At 41.4% G+C, this 12,626-nt stretch overlaps 1 long non-coding RNA gene across 1 annotated transcript; it reads left to right on the forward strand.

Moving 5' to 3' along the window:
- Positions 1–204: 204 nt before the first annotated feature.
- LOC118006817 lies at positions 205–7,299 on the forward strand. Its single transcript, XR_004678196.1, has 4 exons — positions 205–281; positions 1,456–1,531; positions 6,491–6,582; positions 7,256–7,299. It is a non-coding gene; the product is annotated as an uncharacterized LOC118006817 (long non-coding RNA).
- Positions 7,300–12,626: the final 5,327 nt, after the last annotated feature.

Consider the following 12,626-nt stretch of genomic DNA (forward strand, 5'->3'; position numbering starts at 1 on the left):
GCCCTGCAATGAAGATGGGAGGTCAGACTCACCAGGTGGGGAGAGTGGAGTTCCAGCCAAACCTTAGAAAAACCAGCTGCTAGCTGTAAGCAAGGGGAGGCCCAGGTAGGCAGGGCCCCCCAGTCTGTGTCCTGGTGGAGGCAAGAGAGCAAATGAGAGTGTCATGCCAGCTTCCATTTCTGCTGTGCAGGCCAGAGGGGCAGGCAGAAACCACATGGACATGGGATGTGATCCCTGGACAAGAAGGAGTAGGAGGCCATCCCCCTACCCTGCAAATCACTGTGAGTACTTAAAAATCACATACTCCTTTCTGTCTCCACACTTGCCTCATACCCAGAATTTATCTTGATGGAGAAGCAGGGAGAGGTTATTTGAGAGATTAAAAAATTTTTATTCTAGGGAGACTGACACTACCTGAAGTGACTGTTTAGATAATAAGAAAAGACAGAATTTAAACTAGATCGATCATTTAGTTCATTTTTCTACCAACTGTCAGATGGGAGTTATAGACCACTGAAAGCTCAGGTATAGACAAAATAAATTCATTTTCTGTATTTATCTAGGTTGAAGTGTGAACGAAATTGTGTGATCCAATTACGTACAATGTTATTGTTGTTAAACATTTCTGACTGAGAGTAGCATGTCTACATACTGTGTTCTTAAATATTTGAGGGACATTAACTTTGCCTGGAACAAGGTAATATATGTAAAAGTGCCTGGCACATATTAAGTGCTAGGTGAATATTAATTATTTTAATGTTGTTTGCGGTCAATGTCAGGAAACACAACAACCATGTTCTTTGGATCACAGCTCTGGGTTCTGCATTTCGAGCCTGGGTGTGGGGCAAGTTGGACCCAGCCTAGCATCAGTGTTTTTCCTCTGTGTGATGATGTAAGGAAGTGTGGTCCAGAGCAGAGATTCCCAAACATGGTCCTGCATCGGAATCATCTGGACAGCTTATTTAAAAATATAGATTATTTCTCCTCGGTTTCTCCTTGTGATTATGATTCAGTATTTCTGGGGAGGTGCCAAGGCATCTTTTGAAAACCATTAAAAATCTGTTCAGATGGCATTGTAAATGCCAAGAGGTGCTATGGTACATCTTTGGTTATTTCTTCTTTCTTTGTTGTTGACTCTTAAACACGTATGGGTAGACTAGAGAAAGTCAGGTTTAATTGTTATTTTTTTAGTTTCTGTCTCTAATAAAGTTCTGCGTCTAACCAGCTCAGCTCTGTAAATTCCCCAAATTTCAAAACAAAACAGATGTGAGAGATGATGAGGGGTTTTTTTTTGGCCGTGGGAGAGGGGGCAGGTCAAAGAAAACGGCATCTCCTCTTTACTTGAGCAGGACACTAAGTCTCCATGCCAAGAGCAAAGATTAGGTGGGAGTAAAAATCCCTAATTTCGGCAGAGCCATTTTCTTATTTTCCTCTCCTTTTTATTCCTGTTTTCAGGTCCCAGAGGTATATTGCTCCTATCAACTCTTGAACAGAACATTTTTACTACAGCACAAACTGCAAAGCAGGCAAGGTGTGTGCTCGCATTCCTATAAGAAAATCTTCTTTCTTTGGGGTCCTAGCACTTTTATCCTACTTTTAGGGTGCTGTTGCCTTCATGGGGCCTCCCCAGCACTTTCTGAGTCATCCTTTTCTGTTGGTCACCTGACCAAACGATGCCCTGGCTGAAGCTGGCAAATGGCCATGGTGCTGAACATAATCGTTCCAGTAAAACGTGGCTGATTAGCATAGAAATCTCCATAAGCCTTTCTATTCTAATTTTGCTGTTAGAATTCTGGCCCTCTCGGAGGTCATGCTAACCTAGTTAAGGCTCTTGGAGAAAATACTGTTGTTCCAGGTCATTGCATTTGCATTAAAATATTATTGTCCTTCAGCTGACATGCTAACCAGCAACCCAACATCTGCAACTTTGTGCGAACCTAAACTGCAGGGCATCGTCCATTGTTTAAGTTGGAATCCGGAAAGCTCAGTGGAAATATATGATGGGGCACCAGGACATGAAGGTCCTTAAAGTTCTGACTGTGCCTACTTCACTCTGGATAAAGTGAAAAGATTTTGATGAAAAGCAGGTTACTGCAAAGTGAAGGATGCTGACTGCAGGGGTCCCCTCTAGTGTTGAAACCCACAGAGACAACATGGTATTGTGAGAGCATGGATGCCAGAGTCAGACTGTCTGGTTGAAATTCCTGCTCCACTGGGTATGAAGTTTGGGGATTTGGGCAGGTTACTTAGCTTTTTCATGCCACAGTGTATATTTCTATAAAACAGGAGTGATAATATGTTATATATGCTCAATGTTAGCTGTTATTATTAATAGTTAACTATTAATATTACCTACATTCAATCAATGTTAACTCTTTTTATCAATAACAAATAACAATAACAAATCTATGGAACGGGTAATCCTTCACATGTCTCATTGCTACAACTCTTAAAAATCTATTTGAGAAAAGATATCCAGGTGCTGGGACTACAGTGATAAACAAAAAGGGATGATTTCTACCTCTGCAAATATTACATTCCAAAGAAAAAGCCTGGGAGTTAATGAGTTACCTATGACTGCAGGTCCAAGAAGAGGGTGGGAAATTGTTTTTCAAGAATGTTACAGATTTGTTTTTATTGGTTGGGAGGTTGTAAATTGCTTAGAATAATACCTGACACCACATAATAAGTGTGTAATAGTGTACTTTATATTGTTATTATTACTATGATTTCCACCTATAACTTGTATTATCTTGCTTAAATCTCATGACTTTTTGAGAAAGGTATTATGATTATCCCATATTACTGATGAGGAAATTAAGGCTGACAGAGGGTAGCTAATTTCTTCAGTGTCACATAGCTTATATGTGGCAGAAGAACAATTTAAAACAATTACATAGGCTCTAATTCTTATTTGCTTGACTTGATTTGTCATAGCCTGTGTCTCTCAAAGTTGGTTTCTTTTGACTTGTACACTTGAGATCATTTCCTTTTTTTAAGGGAGGATTGGACCTCTCAGATGTTTAGACATGGGCAGTGAGCTTTTGAAGGTCCTTGGCTATGACACGTTACAATGGACTGAATGTTTGTGTCCCCCTCCCGCCTCCAATTCATTTGTTGTACTCTTAACCCTTGACATGATGGTATTTGGAGGGATAGGGCCTTTGTGAGCTGGTTGGGTCATAGAGGTGGAGCCCTCATGAATGGACTTAGTACCTTGTAAGAGAGACCCTGAGCACTCCCTTAAGTCCTTCAGCTACATGAGCTTATGGCAAGAGATGGGTATCTATGAACTAGGAGATGGATTCTCACAAGACCTCGAATCTTCTGATGCCTTTATCTTGGACTTTCCATCTTCCAGCCTGGGAAAAATAAACATTTATCACATAAGAGCCCCAGTCTGTGGTATTTTGTTAGAGCAGCCTGGACTGACTGAGGCTCATAGCCTGGTCTAGGAATTCCCTATGAGTTCAGCTATCACTCATTATTTCTTGACCTTGAGAACGTATCCACTTCACTTCTAGTTTCAGGGAAGACTATGTCTAATCTTTCCTCAAGAAAGCATCTAGTTTAAAAATATTCTCACAGGGGCACCTGGGTGGCTCAGTTGGTTAAGTGTCTGCCTTCGGCTCAGGTCATGATCCCAGCGTTCTGGGATTGAGCCCCGCATTGTGCTCCGTGCTCAGCAGGGAGCCTGTTTCTCCCTCTCCCTCTGCCTGCCTGCCTGTCTGCCTACTTGTGATCTCTCTCTCTCTCTCTCTGTCAAATGAATAAATAAAATCTTTAAAAAAAATATTCACGCAGAGGGGCACCTGGGTGGCTCAGTCGGTTAGGCAACCGACTGTTGGTTTCAGCTCAGGTCATGATCTCAGGGTCATGGGATTGATCCTCACATCGGGCTCTATGCTGAGCATGGACCTGCTTAGAATTTCTCTCCCTCTGCCCCTCCCCTGATTGAGCACTCTCTCAAAAAATAAATAAATAAAAATAAAAAATAAAATAACAAAACACATTTAAATAATATTCTTGCAGAAAAGGGAAAATCTATACTTTAAATAAAATTAGGCTAAAGAAAAGATCAGAGTTGGAAGAAACTGTGAAGATCATTTAAACTAACTCCTCCATTTTGTATTTGAGGCAGAGACCAAGGGAAAGGATGAGAATTGCCAATGTTTACTTGACTAACTATTGTCATGGTGGCTAAGGGTGTAGATTCTGGAGCCAAATGGCTTGGGTTTGAATTCCAGGTCTATTACTTCTAGCTTTGTAACCTCCTTATGCCTCAGTTACCTCATCTGTAAAGTGGTGGTAATAATGGTCTCTACTCTTGGGGCCGTGGTGAAGATTAAGTTGACAACACTGGGGATTGAGTCCAGATGGCTTAACTCCCTGACTAGTCTTCTTTTTATTTCCCTAAATTTTTTTCCCATTAAGATCTTCTTTGTATCTATCTGAGGTTCATCCGGCTTTAGTTTGACACAGGCCCACTTACTCTATTTTTAGTCTGGATGTCTATGTAATCACACATTATGATCATGGGACTCTGAGATCATGTAGACTGGGATTGAATTCTAACTTTACCGCATATAGATAGGTAGCCTCCTTGTACCTCTGTTTTTTCATTTGTAGACTAGGGTTAGAAAAGCATATGTACCAAAGCTTCTGTACAGCAAAGGGAATAATCAACAAAATAAAAAGGCAACCTGCAGAATGGGAGAAAAACATTTGCAAACCATATATTCGGTAAGGGGTTATTATCCAAAATATATAAGGAACTCCTACAACTCAATAGCAAAAACCCAAATAATCCAATTTAAAAATGAGCAAAGGAACTGAGTAGGCATTTCTCCAAAGAAGACATACAAATGGCCAACAGGTACATGAAAATGAGTAATCAACATTACTAGTCATCAGGGAAATTCAAATCAAAACCACAATGAGCTATTACCTCATACCTGTTAGGATGGCAATTTTATATATAAATATATATATATAAATTATATATAATTATATATATTAATATAGTATAATATATATAGTGGAGAAAAGGAAACCCTTGCACACTGTTGGTGGGAATGTAAACTGGTACAGACAAAATTTATAATAAATTTGGAAAACAGCATGGAGGCTCCTCAAAAAATTAAAAATAGAAGTACTCTATGATCCAGCAACCCCTCTACTGGGCATATTCCTAAAGGAAATGAAATTAAGACTTTAAAATGATATCCGTGCTTACATGTTCATCACAGCATTATTCACAATAGCCAAGATATGGAAGCAACCTAAATGTCTGTCAAGAGATAAGTGGATTTTTTAAAATGTGATATATAGAATGGAATATTACTCAACCTTAAAAAAAGATGGAAATCTTGTCATTTGTAACAATATGGATCAACCTTGAGGACATCATGCTATGTGAAGTAAGCCAGTCACAGAAGGACAAATACTACATGTTAGCATTTGTATGATGAATCTAAAAAAGTCAAACTCACAGAAGCAGAGTAGAATAGTGGTTGCCACAGGCTGAGGGCAGCTATCAGTCAAAGGGTATAAAGCTTCAGTTATACAAGGTGACTAAATCCTAGAGATCTGCTATACAGCGTAGTCCCTGCCTTAGTCCCTTCAGGCTGCTCTAACAAAGCACCAGAGAGTGGGTAGCTTATAAGCAGCAGAAATTTATTGGTCACGATTCTGGAGGCTAAAATTCTGAGATCAGGGTGCCAACATGGTCAGGTTAGGGTCCTTTTCTGGATCACGATTTCTTGTTGTATCCTCATGTGGTGGAAAGGACTAGGGATCTCTGTGGTGTCTATTTCCTGAGAGCGCTAATCCCATTCATGAGGGCCCTATCTTTATGACCTAATGACCTCCCCAAGGTCCCACCTACTAATACCATCACTTTTGGGGGTTAGGATTTCAACATATGAATTTTGGGGGGCCACAAACATTCAGACCAAAGCAGTTCTTATAGTTAACAATATTGTGTTGTATACTTAAAAATTGGTGAAGAGGGTAGATCATATATTAAGTATTTTTATCACAAAAATAATTTGTTATTAAAAGGGTGGGAAACTTTTGGAGATGATAGATATAGTTAGGCACAGGTGTAGTAAATATACCACACAGATGTGGTGTATTTATGGCATAGATTGTGGTGAATTGTGCTAATACAGATAGATAATTATCTCCAAATTCATCAAGATGTCTACTCTTAATAGATACAGCTTTTTGTATGTCAATCATACAGTAAATTTTTTTAACATTTGTTTAACAAATGTTTAACATTTAACAAATGTTAAAAAAATGTTTGTTTTTTTTAAACAAAACTCTTATTTGGTTGCTGATAGTATAAAATAAGCACATATTCATAAAAGGACTTAGCAAAATGCCTGATACTTGTTTAGTACTTAATACATGCCAGTACATTATTAGTATCTATTACAGCTCCTTGTGGAGATTTCCAAGTTATAGGAGTATTTTCCTTTTGTAGGTTATTTGAATAGGCTGAGCCATCAGTGAAAAGAGAGGTTTGGCATCTCACAAATAGGACACTGGGGAGTATGAAGCCAATGTGACACTCAGGTGAGTTAGATTTATAATTCCCAAGCAGATGTTTAGGCATCCTCTGGGAGAGTCTGGGGGAAACTCATTAAAATATGGATCGCTGGGTCTCATCTCATAACTGTTGAATCTGAATGCGATAAGGAAGTAGGTCCCAGGAATATATATCTTTCAAAGCTCCCTAGGTATACTTTATGGGCTACCAGATTTGGGAACCACAGGATTAGGAAGCCACCGAAATGGAGTGACTTAAGAAGAGCCCAAAGATTTTCTTCTATACGATTCATTCCTCTCATGACCTTCCATTCGTAAATCTGTTCATCCACCAACCAAACACGTGTTGGTGCTCAGTGTTTGCCTCGTGAGCGGCTGCTGCTATGATTGGTGGAATAAGGAATGATCAGTGTTCTTAAAAAGTTGATAGTCTGGGAGAATGGGCAAAATAAGTATAAATAAGATGTGATGAGCTGCAGAGTGGGATGGGGAAAATGAAACACCCCTTGCAGGGTGTGGTGGGAGAATCAGGAGAGGTTTCATTGTATCCAAGGGCATCACCTCCCCTTGGGATGCTTCCCTGATTCAAGCTTCTTTTGCTCCTGACTGCATTAGCTACCAATCCTATGGGTTTCTACAGCTTTCTGACTTACTCTTCACATATTGGATTAGTTATGTGGTTGCTTATATGCTTTCTTAGGAGCTGAGAACTTGATGAAAGTGATGGCTGCATCTTAATCATCACCTCCCCCTGCCCTCCACCTCCTAGCTAGGTGCCCGGCTATGACTGAGCATCTACAGTAAGTGAGCAGTAAACATCGAAGAAGTTGGGTTGTCATACTGGTTATGTCAAAAGAGGAAGCAGTGGGAGTAAGCTTGGAGGGGCAGGCCTGGGACCAAATCATGGAGCATGTGGAATTTGAATCAAGTTTGGGCTTTAGTTTTTAGGCAATGAGCCCAAGACCATTTGGGAAGTCATATCCATTGTCTACAAAAATGGTGAAAAGGGCAAGAACTGTATCTCAAAGTGGGAGAAAGTAGAGAGATAATTTTAAGTATAAACTATGATGGATTACATCAAATTATGAAGTGAAACAATTATTTCCTTCCTAGGTCCATTTCAATCCACCTGATTACTTCAATAAGACATTCTCAATTAGGTGCTAGCAGTTAAAAATCTCTCTAATTCTCTCTCTCTCTCTTTTTAAAAGATTTTATTTATTTGACAGAGAGAGACACAGTAAGAGAGGGAACACAAGCAAGGGGGGTGGGAGAGGGAGAAGCAGGCTTCCTTCAGAGAAGGGAGCCCGATGCGGGGCTTGATCCCAAGACCCTGGGATCATGACCTGAGCCGAAGGCAGACGCTTAATGACTGAGCCACCCAGGCTCCCCTCTCTCTAATACTTTCTAATCTGCCTTTTTAACAAAGAAAAAACACACTTCAGGTTCAGAACCTTGGCAGGTGTATTAGTTATCTGCTGCCGTATTAATGTATGTAATAAACATTCAGAAAAACCTCTGTGCCTTTCAGCAATAAACCTTTATTTAGCTCAGGAGCCTGCAAGTCAGCCATTAAGGTCAGTGGTTCCTTTGGTCTTGGACTGGATTTGCTGTCAAATTTAACGGTTAGATTCTCAGCTGACCCTTAGCTGCGGTAACTGGACTCTGCTTCGTGTATTTCTCATATTCTTCCAGCAGTGTAGGCTGCACATCTTCCCTGCAGAGGGGTGATCCCAGTCATATGAGAGCTTTTCATGCCCCTGTATGGGTCAAGTACACAATGCAACATTGGCCAGGGCAAGTCATATGGCCGGATGCAGAATCAAGAAATGGAGAAATGGACTCTGCCTACTTAGAGGAACTCAGTCCTGTGACAAAGAGACATGGAGACAGGAAGGGATGAAAGAATGATTAATGGTCTCAGTGTATCTAGTAGAGCAGGTAAGATTAGCTAGAGTTTAAGCATGTTTTTCCTTATTTTTAAAAACTGTCTTTTCGTGGCAAGTGATGTAAGTTTTCAGTGAAGGTAGTAATGTAAAGTTTTCTTCTAAACAAATGTATTTGAGACAAATAGAAGTGGATGTAAAGAAAAAGTATTTTCTAAAAAGTAGCCCATATGGTACACAGGTATGGGAAAAGTCATCAAAGGAAGTGGCAAGCTTGGAAAACTCTGAGCCAGGATGATTGCAGTTGGGATTCTAAACAGAAGAAGATGCATGCAAAAGATGCTGCAGACTCAGCAAAATAAATTTAATAACCACATGCTTTCAGTCGAGTTTGGTTAAATAAGCATATGTTATACGTGTCAGCAAGCTGCCTGACACAATGGCAGGAACCAGAGATACAGAGATGAAAAACTCCAAGGCTTTGTTCTAAAACAGTCCATAATTGAGTGGGTGAGAGATGTGTGACAGATAACTTGGACACCCTTGAGTAAATTGCATGTTAGTTGATGTGCTCTGGGTGCCCACAGAAAGGGCACGACACTGAGGCTGGGAGTGGGCATTGGAGAAGAGCTCCCAGCCAGCCCCCTGGAGGAGCCTCTGGAGGAATGAGTAGAGGTTCCCTGGGTAAGAAGGGTGAACAGAGGCATGGAGACTGTGAAATTCTCCTTGGAAAAGCTCATTCTTCTTGAAGCCTGAGGTTCGAGACAGGAGAGGAGTTGGAGGAATTGGGGACAGTTAGGTTGTAGACAGCTCCGCAAAGCTAGACAGTTTAGAATTTACCCTGCTATGGACAAGGGCGGGGGGCGTCAGTGAAGGTTCTCAAGCAGAGAAAATACATATGTGTGTGTGTGTGTGTGTATATATTTATATCTATATTTACACAATATACACACATAATATGTACACATATTTTCTTCTTCTCTACAGTAATTCCTGCCAGGTGGTTTTGCAGTTTCTGTCTGCAAACCTTCAGGGACCGAGGGCTCATTATATTATAGACCTGATTATAACCAGATACAAATAGACTTGAGGGACACACAACTGGAAATGGGAAGTGTGCAGCAATAGAGATGAGGGACACGAGGGAGCTGAATAGAGTAGGGAGAGTCCAGACGTAAAAACAGAGAACTTCCTTGGTTAATGCTAAGTGCTGTAAAAATGTGAACTGTGATTGTGCTCACTTGAGTGCCCAAACTTACTGCATAAACAACTCCCAAACCACACAAATAGCTAGTTTTCCTTATAATTGGGCAAAGCAATGCTGACATCCAGTGGCTGATTCAGATTACCCACAGGTCCCGGAGAGGATCCCTAGGTGGGGGGAGATGGAAGTCAGCTTGCCCAACCTGGCCGTCAGAGCATCCCAGGATCCTTAGCTGAAAAGGCAAGTCTAAATTCAGCTAGAAACGGCTGACCATGTGATGTGCTTGGCACCACACAAAGGATAGTTCCCAGTGAGTTTAATGCAGACAAAAGAGCTAAATTAAACCTGCAGGTGAGAACTGCATTGCATCAAAGTCAGCCCCTTCTAAAGCAGAGGCAAAAGCAATTACCCTTAGAGTTCCCTGGAGAGTTCTTAGCCAAAGCACCAATAAGAACATGGAATATTTGAAGGTCAGTTTCTTAATCAAATCAATACTGTATGTGTATGGCTGTGTCCCAGACTCCCTGCTTTGGATGGAAGTTACTCAGCCCCTATTCTGACAGGGTCACGACATGTTAGAGCAACAAGGAACTTGACAGATCAGATGAGCAAACAGATCCAGGGAGGAGAGACAAGCTTCCCAAGGTTTCAGAGCAAACTAATAGCAGAGCTGTCTGGCTGGAGCTCCTGCAGCCATCCTAGACCATGTGATGGGCCACATTCTATGGATGGTGGAGTAGAAAGGTGGAAGGAATCTGGGTCATAGACAAATTCAGGGAGCTGCCAACCCACCCTGGATTGCAGACCTTCAGATTTTTGTGAATTCTCATTCATTCCTGCCTTAGTTCATTCAGGCTGCTGTAACAAAAACACCATAGACTGAGTGGGTTTAATATTTATTTCTCACAGCTCTTGAGGATGGGAAGTCCAAGCTTAAGGTGCCCTGGTGAGGGCGTGCTTCCTGATTTGCAGATGGCTGTCTTCTTATTGTATCCTCACATGGTGGGAGGGGCAAGGGAGTTCTGGGGTCACTTATGAGGGCGCTAACCTCACTTAGGAGGGCTCCACCCTCATGACCTAATCACCTCCCAAAGACTCTAACTCCTCATACCATCCCACTGGGGGTTGGGATTTCAACATATGAGTTTTGGAGGCATATAAACATAGTCTATAACAATGCCCCAAACTTCAGTTTCTATATCTGTATGTTGTTGATGCCCATCATCTACTCGGTATTACTATTTTAGCATCAAATAGAAATGAATGTTCAGAACCAAACTTAGGATCTTCTCCCCACAAACTTGGTTTTCCTACACTGCCCGCATCTTAGTAAATGACACCTCCATCTATTGCACAAACCAGAAAAAAAGAGCTCTCCCCGACTCCTTCCTTTTCCTTATCCTCGTAACGAAAACATCACAAGGCTTGACTAGAGATTCCTTGTATTAACCCACCTCTTAACACCCTTCCCACCATTGCTCCACTCCCTTCATGCTTTATTTTTCACTATAGTGCTTCTTACCACTTGATGCATATTCTATTTGTTTGCTTACTGTCTCTTTCCTTCCTACCAGTGTCAGCTTCCATGTCTTCCCTAGTTTATGTCCCACTGCCCCTCTTCAAATACGCTCTGTTGTATTATATCCTATTCTTTTCTTTTTTTTTTTTTTTAAAGATTTTATTTATTTAACAGAGAGAGACACAGCGAGAGAGGGAACACAAGCAGGGGGAGTGGGAGAGGGAGAAGCAGGCTTCCCGCTGAGCAGGGAGCCCGATGCGGGGCTCGATCCCAGGACCCTGGGATCATGACCTGAGCCGAAGGCAGACGCTTAACGACTGAACCACCCAGGCACCCCTATGCTATTAGTTTCATCATAGCCCTTATCTGCTTCTGGAATTATATTTATTTGCTTACTTATGAGAGCAGGAAACTTGTCTGTCTTATTTACAGTTGTTGACTATTTTAGCAAGAAAATAGTTTTATATGTTTGGCTCACTACCGTATCCCCAGTACTTAGACCAGGGCCTAGTACAGAGTGGGTGTTTAGTAAATGCTTGTTGAATGAGTGAATGTGTGCACATGTATGCATCTCCCATCCCTCTAGTTCTTGGGCAGTGGCTGTTTCTAGCAGAGGGTTAGCAAGTGCCTGGTTACTGACTCAAACGCAGCTACCTGTGCCTTGTAATTTTTGTAGTTTATGATTATGAAAGCAAATGTGGCCTATCTGACAAGGACTTAAAAAGGCAATCTTGTCTGATGGAGAAAAAAATTATTTCTTTTAAACCTGGCTTCTGAGAAGGGAGGTCGGATATTGTCTGGAGGGTATCATCTCAGACGTTATAACCTGGTCTGCTACTTTTCATGAGAGCCAACATCTCCGAGGAAGATAGTTGGTTATGGGTTTGTACCATAGTTTAGCTGGTCCTTGAATGTGTCCACTTATTTACTTAAAAGAAATTACCCAACTCTATTCAAAACCCTGTGAGGGATGCAGATAGACGGTCTCCTGCTTCCACTGCTTATTCTCACACTCCACATTCCTATTTTTCATGTAGCTGCAGGAATATTCTCCCTCACTCCCTCCCCACCCCCTTCTCCTCTTTCCCTCTCCTCCTTCTTCCCTCCCTCCCTCACTGGCTTAATACATAATGCTTACTTTTACTCCATAACAATCCAACATTAGTGTTCCTGGTCCTGGACACCTATGAGATTATCGAGGGACCCAGATACCTTCTATCTTGTAACTCTGAGCCCTCCTAGGGCTCTGGGGACTTCGACAAATAGGGAAAGAACAGAAAGGATCATGCATGGGAGGTTTTAATAAGTCAAGTCCATGATCTCTTTAAAATGTAAATTATACAGTATCTTACCTTGCTAAAACCTTCAGTGGCTTCCCACTTGCCTTAGAATAAATTCCAGATGCCTCACCGTGGCCTCAAGACCCTATGTGATTGGACCCTGCCTAGTCTTTGATTTTATC

This window comes from Mirounga leonina, unplaced genomic scaffold, assembly GCF_011800145.1.
Source record: "Mirounga leonina isolate KUSES-001 unplaced genomic scaffold, KU_Mleo_1.0 Mir_99, whole genome shotgun sequence".
NCBI classification, from domain to species: Eukaryota; Metazoa; Chordata; class Mammalia; order Carnivora; family Phocidae; genus Mirounga; species Mirounga leonina.